Source organism: Ornithodoros turicata, chromosome 1, assembly GCF_037126465.1.
Source record: "Ornithodoros turicata isolate Travis chromosome 1, ASM3712646v1, whole genome shotgun sequence".
Classification (NCBI taxonomy): domain Eukaryota; kingdom Metazoa; phylum Arthropoda; class Arachnida; order Ixodida; family Argasidae; genus Ornithodoros; species Ornithodoros turicata.
Window position 1 is genome coordinate 157,432,336 of NC_088201.1, and position 5,167 is coordinate 157,437,502.

The 5,167-nt window shown below is 44.9% G+C and overlaps 1 long non-coding RNA gene across 1 annotated transcript; it reads left to right on the forward strand.

Annotated features, from left to right (window-relative positions):
• Positions 1–891: 891 nt before the first annotated feature.
• LOC135371610 (uncharacterized) lies at positions 892–3,823 on the forward strand. The gene is made up of 3 exons (XR_010415665.1): positions 892–1,002; positions 3,412–3,609; positions 3,679–3,823. It is a non-coding gene; the product is annotated as an uncharacterized LOC135371610 (long non-coding RNA).
• The last annotated feature ends 1,344 nt before the right edge of the window (positions 3,824–5,167 follow it).

A 5,167-nucleotide genomic window follows, 5' to 3' on the forward strand; every position in this document is an offset into this window, starting at 1 on the left:
GGACTTGCCCTCCAGCAACACTAGACTTCACGTCACCAGTGTTCCTCATATACGCCTTTCTCTAGGTTCCCTTGGCGAGTACTTTACAACGAAATTGAGGAAGTAGATGACTTGCATCCAGGTCGCACGCGTAAGTTACCAAGCGCATGTCCGAAACACAGCCAAAGACCCGCACGCGAGTGCCTTTGACATCACACAGAAGGCTGGAGAGTGAGCCATCAGGAGTTTCCGCTTACATATAAGCTCTTTCGGAAACTAATGAGTGCCCGACTGCCAAACCAACCTTGCTTATTATTTCTGAAGAATGTACCAAAGCTATATTAATTTTGGATTGTCCCAGACTCTCCCTTTAATGCTGTCATGCTTTGTGGAACAAAGTCTGTGACAGACAGAAAAAATGTAACTCCATATTAGTAGAATTAGATTTCAGCATACATATTGGTCATGTAAAATGTAGCAAATATGTCATGTAACAAATGTAAAGGTGCACAGGACACAGCACATGCACAGGTGACATGAACATGCTGCAGCATATTCCTGCCACTTGAACCAGGGATCTACGGGTGCGTACAGTGCGTAGGCGTAGTGCAGATACGAGCAAAGGCACCAAGCACCGCCATGACACTAACCGCTAGTGACTTCGGTTCAGATTGGATTATGCGTTTCATATCCACTCTCAATGCACCTTGCGGCCTTGTGTTTTCAACAAAAAAGAACACTATATATTTTATAATGAAATGCTACACAAAAAAAAGAAACTAGAGAACAAGTATTGTGCCATACCCGCTCGTTAAGCGTTAAGGTTTCTTGCGATTTTCTACCAGTCTACAGTTTCCGGATCCGGTAAGCATGTGCAGCAATGCAAAGTCGGGAATGTATGTGGCGGTTGGTTCGTGTTTGCTCGCTGTCGTTGTTCGCCGTTTCTGTGTAATCAAACGTCTGCCTTAATCGTGATTTTCAAGTGCCACCTCCGTGTTGGCTCGACCAGAATGTCTCACGCAAGTAAGGCTTGTGATATGTTTTCTACTTGCATGGTTTCGAAAGCGTCCCTGCGTCTGTGCATTTGACTGCGTCCCTGAAAATTAAGACGCATGCCGAAAGCACCCAAAAGAACATTTTATCGGCATGTTCAAAGGGAATTTGATCGAAGTTCGCAGCTGATATCTTCCGCTGTGTCCGAAAGCGTTCAGACAGAAGACTCTCAGCAGCGTGATCAAAGTAATGAAGTGAACGCTTCCCGACACGAACCCGAAACATCAGTAAGTGTGTCCCAAACGGAGGGCGGGAATACTTCGCCATGTGACATCTCGCCCCCAGTTTCGACGGCCTCGGAGGGGGCTTTGAGTCCAACCCCTGAGGTGCTGGCAAATCGCGCTGAAAGTGCTGAAGTTCCGGTAATGCTTGCACAGTTGAAGACATGGGCACTATCTGGAGTATCGCACAGACACATTACAACATTACTGAAATTACTAAAATCGCACCCCTGTCACGCGGATTTTCCCAGCAGTGCTCGCTCTTTGCTGCACACCCCAAGACAGAACAATATAGTGGACATGGGCGAAGGCAGATATTGCCACTTTGGGTTGAAGTCTGGACTTCAGTATGTACTTGGCGGAGTGGAAAATGTGCCAGATGTGATCTATTTGAATGCTAATGTAGATGGGCTCCCCTTGACAAAGAGTACCAAGGACCAGTTCTGGCCTATTTTATGCAAAGTCATGAACGCTGATAGTAGGATGGCACCCTTTCCAGTTGGTGTATTCTATGGAAAGTCAAAGGCGTTGTGTGCAAGTACATTCCTTGGTCCATTTGTGGCAGAGTACTGCGAGCTGTACAGTACTAGATTGGAAATAGAAGGGAGGAAAATCAGAGTATTGATATCCGCATTCGTGTGTTATGCACCAGCAAAGTCATACATACTTTCAGTGAAGGGCCATTCTGGATATTATAGTTGCACAAAGTGCACTATAGAAGGAGACTATGTCAGGGACAGGGTGTGCTTCCTGGGAACTGATGCACCACTGCGGTCTAATCAGAGCTTTCGCAGTCAGCTACAAGAGGAGCATCACACAGGGACATCTGTACTCGAGCAGCTTCCTATTGATATGGTACAACAGGTAACGTTGGACTACATGCATTTGGTGTGTCTTGGCGTCCAGAAAAAACTGCTTTCCATGTGGTTCAAAGGAAGTAGAGAACACCGACTGAGCCCCACTCTACGAGAAACTGTATCTGCAAAACATGTGTCACTGGCTTCATTCGTACCAGTTGATTTCTCACGAAAGCCCAGGCCAATGTCAGAGCTCGATAGATGGAAAGCTACAGAGTTCCGAATGTTCCTTCTCTATACCCGGCCCACTTTCATTAGCAACTTCCCTCCCTCGAGCGCAGTACAAGAATTTCCTGGAACTTCATGTAGCGATTTCAATACTAGTCAGCCCTACCCTCTCCCAGGTTCATTTGGACTATGCTGAAAAGCTCCTGCATCACTTTGTGAAAAAGCATGCCCAGATATACGGGCTCGAAACAGTGTCACACAATGTCCATGGTCTTGCTCACTTGTCTGCAGATGCTAGAAACTACGGGCCTCTTGACCGTTTCAGTGCTTTTCCCTTTGAGAACTTTATGCAGGTCATAAAAAGGTATTTGCGTAAACCTGAACGGCCGCTCGAGCAACTGCACAACAGAATCATGGAGCAAAGGTGCACTGCCCCCGAAAGGCTTCCTGTTGCAGGTGATGTGAGCTTATCACTTGAGGTTAGAGGTGCAACAGTTCCTGTAGGTTGTATGCCTCCACTTTACAAACGTGTGACAGTGCCAGGACGCTTCCAATTGCAGAATAATGCAAGTGACAGCACATGCCGTTTGTCTGATGGCAGCTTCATCAGAATCACTGGTGCAGCCCGCAGTGCATCAACACAGGAGCCATATATAATAGGGAAGAAGTTTAGATCAACTCAGGACCTTTATGTTTTTCCGTGTGCTCCCTCTCTTGTCGGCATTCATGTTGTGTCACGCCCTTCACGTGTGCATTGCTGGCCGTTGTCGTTTGTTGAAATGAAGTGTATGCTTTTGCCCTATAGGTGTGACTGCTATGTCGCATTTCCACTGCCACACACTGTTGAAAATAATGCACTGTAAAAATTCATTAGTTCCACTTTTCTCTAAGAATGATGAATCATCTATTGAAAGGATCTGTGTTATTTATTGATAATTTTAGTGTTGCTTCCCTCCAGTAAGTTGTGTGCCTTAACGGGAATCAACTTAGCACTTTGCCCTCCGTATGTTTTGTCATCAACGCCTAGTGATCATGCAATTGTGTATTATATGTTACATAGCTTCTTTGTGGCATGAGGGTCATCTCATCTGTACATACCTCATCCATTAACCAAGTGCGAATTGCTCCAATAGTTCCAACATGTTATACGATTGTGAAGTTTCCGAATGAGGAGAATCAAGTGGCAGTCGTGCCATCCTCTTGGGTAGTTGGAACATCTTGCTACTGGCCTCCAGAAAAGGAAGAAAGGAAAATTGGCCTTTATGTTCGAAAAAACAAGGTCCCCAGTTTGGACTGGCAGTTCCTCGATTGTACCTCACTGGAGACTTATGGTATGTTGTTGGAGTGACTGCACCACCATCTGTCTAATTGCTGATGTTGCCGTTTGACTCACCCAATAGAAACTTACGAAGAAGCGCGAGAAATGCTGCCGCTTGCAGCAAGCACTTCAGACTTGAATGCTGACAGAGAGTATGGACGAGGAAAAAGGAAAAGAGTAAGGAGGGTGTACTCTGACGAAGAAGATGATTGTTCTCCACCTGTTACCCCCCCCCCCCACCCCATATCGGACGGAACCGAAGTGTAAGAAACTCTTCAAGATGAAATTATTTTATTTTCATCGTTTTGTTCTTTTGCAACAGCCATTCTAAACACTGTTGCTGTGGAACCTGTGCAAACAAGGCCACGCCCTTTAATAATTCCTTCTGAGGATAAAGATTCGTTGCCACCCACTCCTCCTCTTCCTCCCCGGGTCAGGGAGAAATGTAAGCTAACCGTTTTGTTGTTTTGAGCAATTTTTGATCTGATCCATCTCAATATAGTAACAGAAAACTGCTGGGTGATAGCAGAGCTTGTACCACTTGTGCTTTTTATGAACCCGGCAACACATCATGAACAGAAAACAAATTCTTTAACGCAGCTGAACAGGATGTCAACCACAAAAAGGTATATCATTGCAGTATCGTCATTGCAGTTGTGAAACGCAAAGCGAACACTCAGCCTACGCTAAATCGGATAAATGGTCAGGTGACGGGTCTTTTAGTGGCTAGTCTGTCATTCAGTTGTACGTATTTGAAAACATGCATGACCCGTAGTCTCCAAAAAAAATTTGCAATGCTTCAGTGTCCCCTTTCCCACCTGTCAGAAGCAGAGTGTCAGCTGACTTGGAAAACGGGGAATTATCATGGAATTTCGATGCGATTGGAAAGGCCAGGGGATTGTTTTAAAAGTTTCCAAAAACGCAACTGAAAGCAGGGAAAACCGCATGCAAATACTATGATGATCTATAGCATATCGCCAGTACAGTTGAGCGACCAAGTCACAACAATGTTGCCACAACACAGTTTTCCAATAGGAGAGGCTCAGAGGCAGAAAATTACGGACACCTCATTAATAATTGATCTTGAAAACAAGAGACAATGGTCATAAATGAAGCACAGCACGAGGTATCCTCAGTACACAAAAAATTGATTCCTTTCAATAGTCTGCAGGAACCTATGTTTGTAGCAGTTTTTCAACTGCCACTATTCACCTGATGTAGTTTTATTCTGTTCGTTTGAACGCAATAAATTGTATGTTTGATGCGTGATGAGGAAAGCCTGGTAACACAAGCTCCGGCTTTTCTCATAATGAATTTCATCCACCAGCTTGCTTGCGTGCATGTTGTTTTATCTGTCTTATAAGCAGACCGCGGATTTACATGTCCTGCATGTTTCTTTCCCGGGCTCGGAGAGCTTCAGACACAATATATCTGTATGTGTTGAGGCCATATGAATGCATTTGTGATGTTTGTAAAATGTATGAAAATGCATGTTTGGACGTTAGTGCACGTTTGCAATAATACTGCATGTTTGTGCATAAATGTGGTGTTTAGCAGCGCGCGTCAGGCTG